The following is a 17,504-nucleotide window of genomic DNA, read 5'->3' as shown; positions in this document are numbered from 1 at the left end:
TGGATTTCTGACCCAAAGAAAATAAGAATGGAGCAAGATCATGGCTTTATTTTCCTTATGGCAACCCACAGAGAAAGCCAGTGGCACTCAGAGAAACAGGCTGTCCTGTTCCAAAGAACAGAGCAACTTGTGCAACCCCATAAGCATGAAGAAGGTTGGGTGTATTTTGAGATGATCTCTATACCTTGTATGATGTTTGAGATTCAGATTGTTTTCCTCTCCAGAACTTGCTTGGGAACTCTTCCCTCACAACATGGAAGCAACTGACTAGCATGGAAAAGTCTGGTGTAATTGTACTCAGATTTGTGTTCTTCAACTTAATCTGAGAACTTTGTAAAAATTATTTACAACCTTTATTGTATGACTAGATAAAATAGATACTAACAAGAAGAATATAGTGGGCACTTCTAGGCAGCATATAGCAGCATAATCTTTTCTTGTTAAGCAGAAAACATGGCATGTGAAGCACAGAATGTATTTCTCATAAGATATAGAGCTGCTCTGTGTGATTGTATGGCAGAAGTGGAAACCCAAGTCTGGAGAAAAAAGGAGCCTAGGTATGCTTCAGCCAAAATACAATTAGAAGGGAGAGGAAAGGAAGACAAATACGTCAAATCCAGTTGTGTATGTTGTAGTACAAGGAAGAGAAGTTGAGACAGATCTGAGCAAAAACATCTCCAAGACTAGCTGTTCTACAGTATCACTTCCATTACTGTCAATATGCCAATAACTAGAAGATCTGTAGCAACAAGTGAAAATAACATCATGCCCCCACAGAAACTTAAGACAGATCTCCAGTAAATCAGCACCTTTACCTTGAACTGGTCTTAGTCTTTGGGTATCAAATTGAAGTTGCTGCATTTGAAACAGAAAGGAGACCTCAGACAAATGGCCAAAGCACCTAGCTCAGCCTGCACATACAGAGGTTGTGAGGCAGCCAGCACATCCCTAGGCAGCCAGCTTTGGGGCTGCACCAGGCGAGCAGCACAGCTTTCCCGCATTGGAGCAGCTGACTCACCTTGTTGCTGCAGAAATCTGAGCATTTTAACAATACCATATGCTTACTTAACTGTAATTTTGTAACCTACCTATCCCTGTAGTCTCTAGCATTTTGCTATTTTTACCAATTTTACTGGAAACAATTCTTCCCTCCTGTAGTACAGCTAGGGATCAAGCTGTCTTCTTGAGCCATACCATTTGCTGAGCAATTGCTTTAGAAGATTTTCATCTTAGTGTAATATACAGATTTGGTTTTTACCCAACGGCATGCTGGAAGAAGCGTGATTTGCTAGGAATAGCAAAGCACACTTGGAGCTGCATTTTTTATTTTTAAGTGAACTTTCAGATCCTTGCATAGTTGCTGAAGTGAACTAAAAATAGCATTGTATTTCCTGCATTTCATGAGAGAGAGAACTATACAAATGGAATTGTGCTGTGTGTTGCTTTTGGAGCAGCCATGGTGATACCTGCAATAACATTTCGTCATCTGACATTGCATAAGGTTCTGTAGCAACCCTATTGCCAGTAATTAATCACAGGAAAAGAGCCACTTATTTTCCAGTAGAAGGAACGCTTCATGACACAATAGGCAATGGATACAACTACATTTTCACTCATAAACAAGTGGACTACGTCATATGTAGATGTGCAGTAAAATCCTGAACATCACTGACAGAAGGAGGACAGTAATGCCTCATGCATACTCACAACCCTTCTCTCTGGGGCAGGAATGGGAGGGGGTGAGGGGATGAGATCTAGCACCCTGTCAAAGGCAATAGAAAACTGTCACCATTAACCCTACTGGAGTTCAAACTAGATCTTAATAGGGTAGAGCAGGCTAAAACTACATATTCATTTTTCCAGGAAACTGTCCTCTGTGCTAAAACCCATAAAAAGGCTTTGAAACAAAGCAGATGACAGTGCTTTCATGGTTTAAGACTCTTGAAAATTCAGTGGTGTTGGTCTGAGTCGATGTTTGACAAGGTACAAGAAAACACACTGTCCTCGTTAATCCATTAAAGAATGGTAAATTTTCAAGCTGGGACTTTAAAGCAAGAATTCTGATGGGGTTGCTTTAGCTATTAAATCACCAACCAGACACAACTGGTAAAGACAACATTAAATTGCCTGGACTTACTTCAGTATCAAGTTCAGCACACTGAGTGTGAAACTTAGAGAAGTAAAATTGAGAAAAAAAATTACTCCTTGGTGACTAACTAATAGCAAACAAGATGAACTAATAAGGCTTCAACTCTTGCTTGTTAGTTTCAATGTGGAAGAAATACAATTTCCAGGAAGAGGGAAATCTCATTAAACCTGCACTTAAAGCAGGAATGGAGGTGAAGTTTAAAGCTGTTTATTTATTTATTTATTTAAATTAAGAAAAGCTGGGTTATATAAAAACAAAAATAAACAAAACAACCTTACATTTTTATCTGAAGAATTTTGAGCAGTTGTGAATAAGTATTTTGAATTAATTAAATAATTGGAGATTTGTAGTTCAATAACATTAAGCACAGCCCTCATTGGTCAGACAGAAGATTGAACTGTTTAGTATCAGTCATACCCATACCGGAATGATAGAACCTGTAAAGGTATAACATTTTTCTCTCAACTAGGATTTCAAAACTTACAGCTGGCTTGGTACAAATTTCTGTAGAAAAATAAATGGGAGACTTTAGATGGTCACCCTAACCCCATTTGTTGTTGCATTGAAGATTGCTTGTGTCAATTACTGGGGAACCATAACTTGCCAGCCTTCAATGTACACCTAATATACAGTACTTTTAGCTGATAATGCCTTAACGATATCACTTCCATGTAGACTTCACAGAAGCCTCAGGAACAAAGACATATTGCACAAGAGCATGCTGTATTAGAACTGGATTAGTCTTCACAACCCAGCTGAATAAATGGCTGATACAGGCTTTGATTAGAGCAGAAAGTTTTTCTCTCAAGTTTCTTATGCTTTACATCAGTCTCAGCTCCAACAGAAACTCAAGTTGGGTCTCACCAATTACTCATACCTTCAGAGCAGTAGGACTCTGTTCAGGTAAGAGCTTTCATTTAATCACTGTAGAATTGCTTTTTATACCTTTAACCAGAAAACAAGTGAATTGACCAAGAGAAATTCCTGATAAAGTGATTTCCACACACACTAAAAAAAAAACAAAACAAAACAGGAAAGCATTGCTTGCTCCAGCCTCCTTGTCACAAACACATCCTTGTGCATTATTATTCACAGACCTTATTGGCAAACCTAGAAGATGACAGGAGATATTTAATATTGAAATGCTACCAAGTACAAATAAAGAATAAGTTATCTACAATATTTGGATTTTCTTCCATGAATTCTTAATTACTTGAGTTATTACATGCCCTAACTCTAAAAGAACAAGTTTCTAAGACAAAACACACCATTCCTCCAGTTAACCATTACCATTGAATTTATTTCAATTTTTTTTTTTTTTTTTTTGTCTTAATGAAGTCTCATACTTCCTAATTCCTGCTAAAGACCTATGTTCCACCTCAGACTGCTCATCACGACCAATGCAAGCTCATGTCTGTAGCTATACCCTAACCGTAGGAAGACTTTGTACAATTCTCTGTCATTCTTAAAAGCACGTAGAAAGACTTGGGTAATGTTATTGTATAAGTCTCATCATGAAGTAAAGCAAGCATAGTTAGCTGTCCTATGGGTTCATGGCTATGTTCATGATCTCCCATTATTCAGTACCTGAATACAAAAGGGATGCACACACAGAACAAGCAGGCAAACATTTGGAATGGTTTTGCTCTAAAGAAGAGAATCACAGGGTACTGCTATGTCAGACAGCTGGTCCAAAAATAAGAGGTGGAAGTCAACAGACTAAAACTACACTTTAGAAGCAGACAGAAGCACAGATGAAGCGTGCATGGGAGGGAATAACTGGCTAGGAGCAGTATAGTAGAAAATAATTTTGTTGTCATGGTGAACCAAAAAAAAAATCCAATTAATCAACCAGCTAACACTGCTGCAGAAAAGACAACATGACGTGCCAGGATATATCAATAAGCATATGAGAAAGGGGTTCATCTTTTACTCTAGTTGATTCTGGTGGGATCTTAGTGGGCAAGATGACATTCAGTTTGAAGTATATTCTTTTAAAAAAAGATAAAGAGAGACTCCAGGAGAATGATCAGAATGATGAGAGGTTAATAAAGCAAGATGACAGTTTATTTTCTTTGGAAAAAAAATAAAATGGAAGAGTGTTTTGGAAAAGAATTATTTAGATGATAGAAGAAGAATTTGTTGTTAGCTCTTCAGAAAATAACCTTCTTTTCAGAAGAAAAGGTCAAAATGTTGGAGGGCTGTTAATGCTCTCAGACCACAAGCAGTAGTGTGAGTGGGGAGCAACAGCCAGAGGAGAAGATAGCCAACACTATCTGAAGAGGCAAGCAGCAGAAAACACGCCTGGTGCCTCGCCTAGTTTGCAGAGAAACTCGGCACAAACAGACTTCATGAACATATACATATATAGAGATCTTACTGCTGCAGCGGCAGGAAGCGTGGGAAACAAGACATTGTCAGGCATACGACTGTTCAAACACCTCTCATGTGTTCTGTACCCACTGCTGCCAGAGGCAAACAGCTGGCATCACACCGGTACCCACACAGCTCACAGGCAGGTCTGAAGGCAGCTGACTGCTTCTGAGCTCTGCTTTCATCCAGTCTGTTTCTTATCCAGGCACATAAAAACATTAATGCTGTTGTAATAGGTACTTAAGGTCCCAGAGCATGAACAGTTTCATACCGTATTGATCTAGGATGCATCTGCAGAAATCCAAGCTGCACCAGGAAAAAGTTCAACTCTGAAGACCTGCTGGTGGGAGTGGGGGATCGAGCGGAAGGATTAGCCACAGATAAGCTTATTGCTTATCCATGCTATTTGCCCCTGTATCTGTTTGTATATTATCTCTTGTGAGGACTAAGGATTGGTCTCCATGAATTCCTTGTAGGTTACAGAGCAAAACTCCCATAGAGGAACTTAGAACATCTAAGTCAAGATGAGGACCCAGCTGTGACAGTTTGCCTTATAAGAGAACAAGCATAACTCAGTATCATTTCAGTATACAGAGAGTCAATAATCATGTATTTTCTTAATATAACCAGCCACTTTGGACCCTGTTTTTGTCATCTATACGGTGCTTTTCATTTGAAGAATTATGTGAAAGCTATCTCCTACAAAGATTATCCTGAATTCTTGAAAAAAAAACAAAAAACAATATTTTTTTTTCTTTCTGTCTGTTGGAACTGGAGCTGGAGCACCTCTCCTACGAAGACAGGCTGAGGGAGTTGAGGTTGTTCAGCCTGGAGAAGAGAAGGCTCCAGGGAGATCTTATAGTGCCATTCTAGTGCTAAAGGGGCCTACAGGAAAGCTGGGGAGGGATTCTTTTTCAGGGGGTGCAGCGAAAAGACAAGGTGAAATAGCATTAAACTAAAAGAGGGTAGGTTTAGATTAGATACAAGGAAGAAATTCTATATTCAGAGAGTGGTGAGGCCCTGGCACAGGCTGCCCCAAGAAGCTGTGGATGCCCCATCCCTGGGGATATGCAGGGCCAGGCTGGATGGGGCTTTGGGCAACCTGGTCTGATGGGAGGTGTCCCTGCCCATGGCAGGGGGTTGGAACTGGATGGGCTTTAAAGTCCCTTCCAACCCGAACCATTCTGTGATTCTATGAACTGTAGATCTTACTTAAAGCAATCAAAACATTCAGTTTACAAGAAGCATCTGTGGCAATGAAAGTACTTCTATTACAAAAATCTGTGATTTTGTAATATAAATAAAAATTGACAATAGAAATATAAACATCCATTGAACCTTCAGCCTAAGTCTAGAACATGATCAAATTTATCACATACCAGCAATTAAAGGGTAGATTTCTCAATAGGCAAAGTATAAATACTACTTAAAGTGTTTTCTTACCCTGAGAACGAGAAAATACCATTTCACATTTTGTGTAATGTTTACATAAATGCCTCTCAAAGAGCTCTTCCCCCATCACAGAAGCATGCAATAGTTACATCGGCCTTTCTTCAGTGACACATTATTGGCACATTATATGGCAGATTTCAGCTGGGCCCACAAGATATCTAAGACAAATTAGGTAGTTTGTTGCTTCCAGTGCAAGTTACAGGGAAAGTGTGAATGCTAACTGCCTGAGTTAGAATTTGGCCATGACACTGTGGTCTAAGACTAGAACCATTCAAAAACGTTTTAATTGTTTTATTAATCTGTTCTCAAGGAAAAATATTTATGACCAAACAAGACCAAATAACTACGCACATTCAATTTCAGTTCTTTCCCATCAGGGATTCCCCATGAAGCATTATTTTAAGTGAACTTAAAAATGTAGAAGTATATTAAACATCAAAACCCATGTTGTGCTTTTGCATATGTTTCCTGTGTCTTAATAATCCTTTCAGAATTACCCTTTCACTGCCGACACTAAGAGCTGCTTCTTCCCTGGGGTCATAGCTCAGCTCTAGATAAACCTCAAACCAGAAAGCTACCTTGGTTCAATGTGCAAACTTTGGTTCATACCATTTAGCTTCTTAGATTGACTCCAGCTGGGGCAGCTAATTTCACTGAACAATTTTAGCAGAACCTCCACAGCCTCTGTTGGGTTGCACTTTTAGAAGAGCCAATTATCTGTAGCATTGCTAGACTATTTTTTATTTTCTTTTCCCAGCTCAGCTTCCAGAGAGCTGCTCTGTCCCCTCCTCAACTTCTTTCAGATCTGACACTTTCTTCAGATTAATGAGTCCAGTTTAGGACAGTAAGCAGCTTATTAATCCTTTGCTGTCCATTTCTCAGTTCACGCACCCCATGAGGAGTTTACTTCCATTGCAAACACAGAATAAAGGTGGTAACCATCCAGCTTTCTGGACAATAATTTTTAAAGCATTGTCAGTGTAAACAGGGAAGGTCTGTAAGGACAACTAGTAGAAGAGAGTCTGTTCACATAATAGGATAGAAAAGAAGTTCAGATAATTAGGGTTAGGAAAAAAATGGAGCCCAAAGGGGAATAAACTTCATCTTTGTAGGTTTAACATCCACTGAGTTATAAACTAAAGAGAGGAAACAACTATACAACAGTACTGGCATAAGAATAAGTGAACATATGGTGGTCATATGCATGCTTGGGACAGATAAAAGAAAGTTTCTAACCATGATAGAAAAATGCTGTGGAACCTTCTATCTGTTAAAAATGGCAGAGATGAGAAATCTAATTATAGTCAAGATGTACTTGTTATGTTTATGGAAGTGATAGTATGACATAGTTTCATGCGATAATAAGGCACTGGAAAATGCCAGTCTAAAGAAGCTGCTTTATTACTAACAGTGCTTGAAAGAGAAAAAAAGAAGTCTGTTACAAAACCTATCACCTCACAATATCTGAAGTGTCTAATGTTTTAAAAATTGTATCTATACTATGTAGCTGCACATTTTAACTATTACTTTTTTTGTAATTGTAAGAGACACTGAACAAACACGTAACCAGTCATTGCATGTAGTCAAGCACTCAGTTCCTGTCACTGAAGTAATATTAGGACTCTATTCATATTGCTTCTAAGACTCTTGGTCCTCATTGTGGAATGATTATTTCCAAGAACTACATCAAATTTCTTTACTAACTTGTCTTAAAATCAGTTCCCTACAACCCTCTCCATCATGCTCATTCAGGAGAGAAAGTAAGAAGTCATCATTAAAACTGGAACAGGAAAGGAGACTGGTGACGGATCTGGCTGAGGAGGATGCAAGAAGGACTTGGTGAGCAGAACAACTGGCCTGCTATCTCTTTCAACAGGTGCTAGCACAGAGTAATGAAGAGGAGCTGGCAGTACTGCAGCTTGTGCCATTTCTGCTCTGTGGATAAAGTTCGTTTCCAGGTCTGTCAATTTAAAACGTTTTCAGAGCAGTTAATTTAAAACTGGAATAAATTACTAAGTAGTGCCAGTATTTGCTCTGAAAGAAGAACATATTCCTTGGGAGGATGAATATTGTCTGATGAAAACATCAGCCAAAAAGCTGCAGAACATCAAAGCTGAAAATGGTTTTAATAAGTTTAATAAAAGAAACACTTACACAGTGTGGAGGGAAAATTACTTTTGGTTAGTGAAGATAATTTCCTTGGGAGCCAGGATTGGCCTCAGTTCTGTTGTTACATTACGCAGAATGTATGCATTTTAATTAAATGCTGCTCTGATATATCTAAAATATAGGGCAGATCATTTACTCTGTCACAGGACATGCTGCCCTAGGATGTACAGGGCTTCACAAAATTAACCAAATTGGGCCCAACTGTGAGAAGGGTCAGGTCATTTAAGCAATAAATCTGGTTTCCTTCACAAATTGTACTATGTGAAAAAACCTCTTTCTGTTTAAATGGCCTCATTGTCCACCATTTAGTGGCCAACAGCCAAGAAGACATTCTCTGTCTGGTTATTTTAGGACTGGCCTGGATTCCAGGAACACAAACTGGTCCGAAAGAATGGAGTGAATGGAAAGCAGATTACAATGTGTAACACGAACACCGTTTATGGACCAGATCAGACTGTAATCAGAATATGACTTAGAAGGTCTTCCATTAATTTGTATTTGCCAGCAAAGCAGTCTCTTCCAATCATTTAACTGTAGATTAGAAAGTGATAAAAAAAATTAGCAGGAGAACACAGAGGTCAAACTTACACTTCTGTGCACCACATTTTTGGACATGAGTCGTGAAGACTGGGATCAGCACAAAACAGACTAGCAGAAAGAAAGTAGTTTAAAAAGCAAACAGATAAAGCTTTGTATTAAAAAAAAAAAAAAAAGCATCTGCAGACTTCTTATCAACAGCAAGTGCGTATTGGAAATCATAAGGTTCCAACATGAAGCATCTTTCACTGCAGAAACTTGAAGGCCAACTTTCTGGAATTGTTATCCAGTTCCTGTTTCCTTCTTGGGCCCTGCATCCAAAGTGTGTGAAATACATACTGATGTTCTCTGTCCAGCTCTATGGAAAGCTTAAGCAACTACATTAATCCACTGAAATGAGACATTTGAGACTTGTTCTCAGGAAGTTTATTATAAATCATGAAAGATTCATTATTTCTCCTCTGCCCCCACACTACAGGTGAAATATTACATCTTGAAAGTCTCCAGCTGATATACTTGTAACGTCCAGGTGCAAATCTACCCTAAGAATTTCCCAGCAAGTTTTGAAAATCTCTCCTTTTAATGTCTCTGGAAAGACCCATACAAAACTGCCAAGAAAATGCGAATTTATTATTTTTGAATTTATAATTTTTGAAAACAAACAGATTTTGACCTCTAACGATCCAGTTACTGCTCCTAGCCTAGTGAGATGACAGGGAGCAGAGTGGTGTATCCACTGTACCCTGGAATATCCTCTACCATTAAGCTCATGCATGTCGTACAGCTCCATGCAAGATATACTCTTACAGCTTGGCAACTCTCAAAAGTATTTAGCCTGTGCTCACCTATTGCTGGGCATCCCGAGGAGCATGCTTTCCATCAGGGAGGGCCCTTACTGGCTGTTGTGCTGTAGTGGCTTGCTCAGAAGCTGACTGTAGATCACATCCTTGCAACACTTCTGAGGTGGTTTTTTCTTTACCTCCAGTGACAGTTCCCTTTATGCAAAAGGTAATGCATTATTTGAACTAATACACTTGTCTGCACAAAGACACAATATCCACCAATTTGAAAAACACAGCAGTGTTTACTTTGCTATTTTGCTGTATCCCCAGGCATTTTGACATCTTTAGCTTTTTTACTATACTATTCTTCACATCTTTATTTTCTTACAAGTGACTAACTTTCCACACCTCTAGAGAATAAATTGTTTGCTTTCTCAAGAGAGAATATTTGCAATATTCTCAAACTTTTAGGCCATTTTTTGGGAAATGGTTCTTCCATGCTTCAGAATAGTGCATCTATTTGTGTACCTACAACCCAAACTATGTGCCAGCAACAGGGATACGCTGCAGAGTGATACCTCTTTTGATCCAGGACCAAAGCATTTCCCACAGATTGCCCCTTCCCTGCATCATGAAATCTCTATACAGAAGCATTCAACAGATTTGTGGAGTGCCAACTAGTGAAGGTGTAAATCTAAGCAATTTTAAGCCTACTAGTAAGTAGTTGCCTTTCACAGATGCCTTTGAAATGGTCCAGAGACTGAAAAGCATTTTTCCACAGCATGCATTTCAGATCACAAACTAACTTTTTTCTCTCTAGCAATTAATTATTTATCTGTATACCAGCAGATGGAAAACAGAAGATTGTTTATTCTGTTTGTTGGGTTTTCCCATAGTTAAGAAGACTCCTGGGGAAGCAGGCAGGCAGTACAGTCAGTGTTATGCTGTGGTCTTCCAGCTCTGGCATGTGGAGAGCCTTTGATGCGAATGTGCCAATGGATTGTGGCTGCCCTCAGCTTCTCAATGGGCTTGCTGAAGCCAGTCATCAAATGAGCTGAACTGGGCTGGGATCACAGCAGCCTTGAGCCAGCCCTCAGATCAAAGGAAGGAAAAGTAAATTTGTAATTTCTCTCCTGTGTGAATCTGACTGGTGGTCAGTTATTTATCTAGCAAAAATGAAAATCCACTTGTGAAGGGTAAACCTACAAAGCTCCAGAAAAACAAATATTAAGCCAGTTTCTAGGTACTGCAAAGCCTCCTTCAGAAGATTAATATTTTATTGTTGCTTTGTTTGCAAAAATTACTTTATCCTCTGCAGCCAAACCCTCGGGACCAATAATGCTGCATAATTTTTTGTTGACATTCACAGATCTCAGGAATCAAGGTCTAGCATGTTATGTTTTACCATTCTCATCAGATTAACAGGCAGTAACCTTGCACAAGACAGAATTTCCAATATCTTAGATACGTTTCCTCCCCTATTTAGTTACTTAGGCATAATATCTCCCAGAAATCTGTCTAAGACAGCATTGTTTTCCTTTCATTAAAGGCTACACACCAACAATTGCTTAAAGCAGCCTTACTCTCTTCTCATATTAGAATATACATTCTGGAAAACACTGACCCAACATTTACTGTCAACCTGCATTTTCAATCTCTTATTACAGAGTGAGCTGGACCAGTCCATCACTGTTGCAAAGAATGAAGTTATGCTGATATATATACACTGAGGATCTAGATGAATGTATTTATTTTATTATTTATCTTAGTGCATCTGATATAAATACATGTTCTTGAGAATTTCCTCATATATTTTACATCCACAGCTAAAATTGTCTGCTTTAATTACTGCCGACACATTGAGAGCTGTGATTACAATTACAGACATTGCTATTTAAATGTAAAAATATGGAAACCAACCATGTTTCTCCATTTCCAAGAGTGGAGAAAAAGACACCAGGAATCTACTTTACTCTCTACTTCCTCATATTTCTGATTACAGGTTTTAGCACAGCAAGAACTGGAGATTCTTCAAAGGGTTGTCCTGATGGAGTGTCTGGGAAGTGCCAAAGCAATTGGCCAAACCAACCAGAGCTCAGCTTCTCACAAGACTATACCTATGTTACCTTGCTAACAACTTGTTATAAGGTAAAAGTAGACTTGTGGAGCAGAACAGATTGCGCAGTAGACCCAAAACATGCTGTGTGTTTCAGGGGTGGAGTTTTCTTCAGATCAGCTTGAAACTGGCCCTACAGACTGACATGCATTACTTGTAGGACATAAGTAATCCAGTTTGCACACTTCAAGACTGATCTGTGTTGTCAGGGGACAACAGAGAGATTCGCTTTGCTTAGGATAGGAACTAAAATCCTGCTGTAAACAGACTCCAAAAGCATGATACAGAAAGAAAAGTGATTATTTTAGCAAGTTGCAACATCAAAGGAGCTTGGGAATTCAAGGTCTACTCGGTTTGGTGAAATTTTTGGAGCAAAAGTCTTCAGCTTGTTTTCCATGTCTGCTTTGCACCATAGAACACAGCTAGCTGCTGTCCCATTGAGTCTCTGAGCAAGCTGCAACTAAGAACTATTTGTTAGGGATGTTACTATCATTCTTAGCATATCTTGATATTTAACATCAAAATAAGACATCATAATGTACTTCTGCACTTGGAGATTAGATCTCCTTGACCAGATTCCTCACTCTTTCTTTGAAGTCCTCCTGAACTACCTCCTAAGAGACTTTCAGGGAGGCCTCTTGGAAAAGAAGAGCTTAAAGTGCTTGCTTTATAGGTTTCAGATGGAGCACTGCACAAAGTAAGCTACTTACAGATCAGTGATCTTTTCATAGTAGCACCAAAAATCATCAGCCAGCTTCTTCTAACACGCTCACTCAATAGTAGAGTAGGACTAACTGGTTTTAGCTATTCCTCCTTTCTACAGCCCTGCACCGTTATCAGTGGATTATGTTTTCTTGACTTCTACACCACAAAGCCACTCAACAAGGACTAAATTTGTGTGTGTCCAACTGCTGCATAACAGCGGGTTGTACCAAAAAAAAAGAAAAAAATTAAAGGGGAGGAAAGAAGGAAGGAAGATGGTAGAGGAAAACCTCATCCCTCAAAAAGACCAAAAAAACCAGCACCAACAACACTACAGCAAACATCCAAAACCAGGGCTCCAAAGCAAAAACACTATATTACATGTTGTTCCTTCCCCTAGGAAAAAAGATGTGCTAGTAAGCACATAGCATTTTGCCCATGTTACTCTATTAACTAATACTTGAAGCTTTACAGATCATACAGAAAAAGGATAGACTAACTTTTACAACATTTAACACATTCTAAAATTAAGATCCTGAAGCTAAAAGCTGCTTTGTATCAGCTAAACTTTCCTAGCTTTGATAAGCCTTATAGCTAAGCCTTCATGGTGCCAATATTCTCTCCTCTCTGATAACAAACAGTGGCATTTATGTTCTCCTGAAGCAGAAGGGACTAATTAAAATGTGACAGAAGGAAAACTTAAGCTAATATGTTTGTTAGTTAAGTCACCGTCAACATAGCTCTGCTAGGTAAACAAATTATTTTTTTTCCCTTTCATGTTTTCACATCTTCAGTATTTTGTCAGACAGTGCAATCTAAGCATGTAGCAAAAATGGGACCCGTGTTAAGATGATCATATCTTGAAACAGATGTCTTTGTTGGTATCATACAGAGGAGGAACAGAAGACTGAAGCATTTAATACTCTTCCAGAGTCTGTCTAGCATATTTTTATCCTACATTGTTGGTAGCTTTGTTTGTTTTGGCAACAAGGAAGACATCTGTTCCCTGGAAAGGATCTTGTAAAACACCTATTCTCTTATAGCCTCACATGTAATCCAAAAGCGGTACAAACAGCAGTGTTGTAGTTCCAACATGCAATAAGACACAGAGCCCAACAACTTAGCTTAGAGGTGGATCTGATTAATATATTTTTCTGGCAAGCTCAATTACATTTCTTGAAACCAAGAAATCCTTCTGTTGCCTTACATTAATATTTAGATATCATATAGTTAAAATATATAAAGATATAGTTAAAGATTGCACTTGTGAATAAGGCTTTCACTTAGCTTGTTAAGGTATGAAATAATGCTTTGGTTCTATACCTGCATGACCTGAAGTAATTTCTGTGGACCTTTAGCCTAGTAAGCATTTATGTACCAAACTGCTGATTAAGAATTTATTTTCTCATTTGCATCTTTCTAATGTTCTTTATGGAAGGCCAAAACTTACTAGGAAAGTGGGAGTTGCATATTAGGATTGGCCACTGAAATATATAGAGTTCAAGGTGCATTGTTACTAAATCAAAATGACCCAGTTCTTCCATTACTGGAAGCACAGGAGTATCCTGCTGGATACAGGGAAAGCAAGATCTATTGCAAAGAACTCTAAGCTTCTGTGACTACTGTAGAGTACCTGTTGGCTATTGGGATGGATCCAGTTCTGATTTTTTCCTGTGTGAAAGCTGAGCACACACTCCCTTCATCTGGAGGCGATCTAGCAGAGAGGAGGAGTATGCTCAAAGTAATATTTGGTTAGCAATTGACTACTTTCTACACTTATCTTGAAAAAGGGAAAGATAGCCTTTCAACAAACAACTGTATGAAGCCCATGGTCTGGAGTATACCCTTGTCAATTTGAAATACTCTCTCTTGTATACACTTAGAAGGAGCAATCTGAATCACTTGAGACTAATTAGAAGGCTACTGATTAAAGAAAAAAAAAATCATATAATATGCCCTGTGCAATGCAGAGCTCTTAAATAACAACACCTTTATGCTTATTCCAGACAGTTTGCAGCCTGGAGATGGGGGTGTTTTTTCAGAATGTGGTCTTTGAATAATATCTGTTGGTGGGAATGGTAACTTGGCTTGTAAGTACCAGAGAGGCTGAGATCAGGGCTCTTGAGGATCGGTTCTCATGCTCCCGGGCTTTCATCCAAACAGGGGATGCTTTGAAGGATTCTTCTGTACCATGTTTGTTCTGGTAACCAGCAGAACAGCATGCACCTTCGCTCTCCATAAACACGATAAACTTGTTTACCCATTTGATAATGGAGGGAGGAACAGAATGAAAATGCTTTGGCAAAGGAAGTGAATAACTGGCTGGCTGGGTAACACCAACTTGAAAATGGGAGCTGTACTCTAGAACTAAACAATAGAAGAGGAAGCCCGTGGTTACCCGCACCTCAATGTTTACATGGCTGCATTGGCACCGGTATTTCAGCTCTGACTACTTAGGAGTCTGGAGAAATGTTTTACCCCAACTGCTAAGACTCAGTTGGTTTTAAGTGATTTAATAGCCATAAATCCAATGCTGTGGTGAGAACAAATGGTTTTATAAATATTCAAATACAACTTTCAATTTTCATACTTTTTAAATTAATTTATTATTATTCACTATTAATTTCATGCAGAACTTGTAATGGTTTACTTGCCAACTTTCATTTGGCAAGACTGCCTAGCTGAAACTAGGTGGTCTCCCAGACTAAACATGGCAATTGTCTGTTCCCCGAGTTACCCTGTATGGCACAACAGTAACAACAGTGATTCATAAGAACTCTCTAAACATTATACAGAGTTGATCTCTTCTCCTACAAGTCTTTTGTAGGCCAAAATCATTCTGTTAACCTAAATCAAAACTTCATAAAAATTTATTTACTTCACTCTGATTACATGTTTCCTGTACATAGAGACAGAATGCTAAAACAACTTCCAGCTGAGGGCTGTGGGATCCTACTCTAAGGTTACTAAATGAAGAAGCAAAACACACAAGAAACATTTATTTTAACATCCAATTCCTAGAAAAATAATTTCTTATGTGACCCCCATGAGTTGTCAGAGTGGATCACATGGGCTTTTGAAGTTATATTTATTGGCTTTAGAAGCAACCAGTTTAGATTTTTTAATAAAATCCCATTCACTCTGTACAAAGAGAGCAGATCATAAACCCAAATGTTTTTACATTCTTAATGGATCACACTCACAGAGGACTTAAATGCTGCTGTATTAAAATTCCTTCTATAAATTCAGAAGTCACCTTCTCAGGGTCAACATCAAACTGCTTGTCCCACACAGATCCTGCCTGAGCTCCCCCTGCATCCCAGAGATTTGATGCACATGTCACAAGAAGGTTCACATGGAAGAAATGCAATTACACCTGATGTGGAGCAGTCTGGTAGGAGCAAAGAAAGATTTGAGTGCTTTGTGACTCATCCCCAGTTCAACTTTGAAAAGCTGCACACTTTTTACGAGAAGAGATTTTCAAGCAGAGAGAATAGTAGTTATAAAGCAGGAAGAAGTTCTTCAAAGAAGGAACTGTGACCACACTACATGATCAACGCAAATCGGTGTCTAATTAAATTATACCATTATCTTGTCAAACTCATACTTGCTTCTCTGAGGACAGCACCAGATATTTCAAAATGAAGGGAAGAAATCTTCCCATAATTAGTTAAATAACCTGCTTCCAAAGGAGTTTCTGAGTAAAGTCCAAAATTTATGTATGTGATCTTACGCATCTGCTCAAATTATATGATAATTTTAATCTCAGCATTCACAAAAAGCTGTCAGTTTTTAAAATCCAAGTTTTTCACTACTTACGCCTGAAAATACCTGATTAGACAGACAGGAAATGAAAATGAAAGCTATATATTAAAAAAGTATTGTGACAATGAATACATTGGCTATGCCTGTTAGCTGTCACACAGGATTAGTCTTCCCTGGATCTTTAAAACTGTTTAGATGTGAAAGACCATCCTGCAAAAAATACATCGCATGACAAATATATCCTGTTATATGAGTAGCACGATCTGTCACTAAAAACTTTTCTGATGACTTTTCTTTATCTCATCCTTCCCAAAGACTGTCCTCTTAGAGTCATTTTTTTTCCTCCCATTGTAGTTTTTTAATGACAGACCCAAATCAGGTGAAGGACTGTGGTTTTGTAATTACTAATTATTAGCTGATGTCTATTCTGCTCAAAGATAAGCATTTGTTGCATTTTATTTTTATCCTCCTCATTTCTAAGGAAAAGTCATACCTATGTAATAGTGGTTCCCTTTCAAATTTAATATAACCATACTAAAAGCACTCCCAGTTTTTTATCCTCCTAGATCTGATTTCTCCTTAAGACAAGGATAAGAAGTCAGTTACAGGACTCAATACTTTTTTTTTTTTTTTTGAGTATTTTAGGTCTGCATCAAACAGTTTTCAGGTTCTTTATAACACATAAGTAAAATAGAAGAGGTTCCTAAGAGAACTTTAAAAGTGATATTATGACTGAAACAGCTCAGTCTACCAACTAAGCAGAAAAATCAGTACCACATAACCTAAACTGAGAACAGTACCTTTTAAACAACAGCCACCAATCATCTGAAGGCTTGTGAAACATCCAGGAGCTGAACCTACACAACCCGTTTTAATCTGGAGAAGATATAAGTCTTGCATTTGTCAGGCGCTTATTTATAACTAATTGCTTAATTAGCTCTACAGGTGGACTAGAATCCAATTAACTCCTTTCCAGTTGCCAACGCAGAAAGTTAGCTTCCTTCGTATATTAAAGGTACAGCTGTGCTAAGAAATAGTTGATTTATACAACATCATGGCTCTCAGAACGAGCACATCTTCCACCATCAATGTCACACATTTGTAGCATGTTTGTTAAAAAGAAAAATTGCATGTAGAAACAAATTATGAAATACAGTACATTTGTACAAATTAAAATGTGCTTAGCTATTGTTTTACTTTGCTTGTGAGGCTCTTCTCAATCTGCAGTCTCCTGCAGTGATCAAAACTCAGCAGTAATGACATCACAGCTTCTTGCTATGTAAAATGCTGTGATGTTTTCACTAAAATATGCAACAGTTGAAAGCTGATTTTTCAGGAAGGAGGCCATCGAGCAGAAAATCAAAAATTCCTGTTATTTAGTTAAAAGTGTCACAGGCAGCTGTTACACTTAAAAAAGATGGTAAAGGGGAAAAAACAACAACAACAACAACAAACAAAC

General features: G+C 38.3%; 1 protein-coding gene across 4 annotated transcripts in view; it reads right to left on the bottom strand.

Annotated features, from left to right (window-relative positions):
* The window catches only part of RXFP1 (relaxin family peptide receptor 1), a 101,379-nt gene extending 84,437 nt beyond the window's left edge, over positions 1-16,942 (bottom strand). For all 4 annotated transcript variants that reach the window (XM_068681080.1, XM_068681081.1, XM_068681082.1 and 1 more), the window contains exon 1: positions 16,846-16,942. The gene's annotated coding sequence lies outside the window, so the exon portion shown is untranslated. The remainder of the gene's footprint in view (positions 1-16,845) is intronic.
* Between the last annotated feature and the right edge of the window lie 562 nt (positions 16,943-17,504).

Source organism: Anas acuta, chromosome 4 (genome assembly GCF_963932015.1).
Source record: "Anas acuta chromosome 4, bAnaAcu1.1, whole genome shotgun sequence".
NCBI lineage: Eukaryota > Metazoa > Chordata > Aves > Anseriformes > Anatidae > Anas > Anas acuta.
The sequence above is the reverse complement of the archived record's forward strand: the minus strand, read 5'-3'. Positions and strand labels throughout refer to the sequence as shown.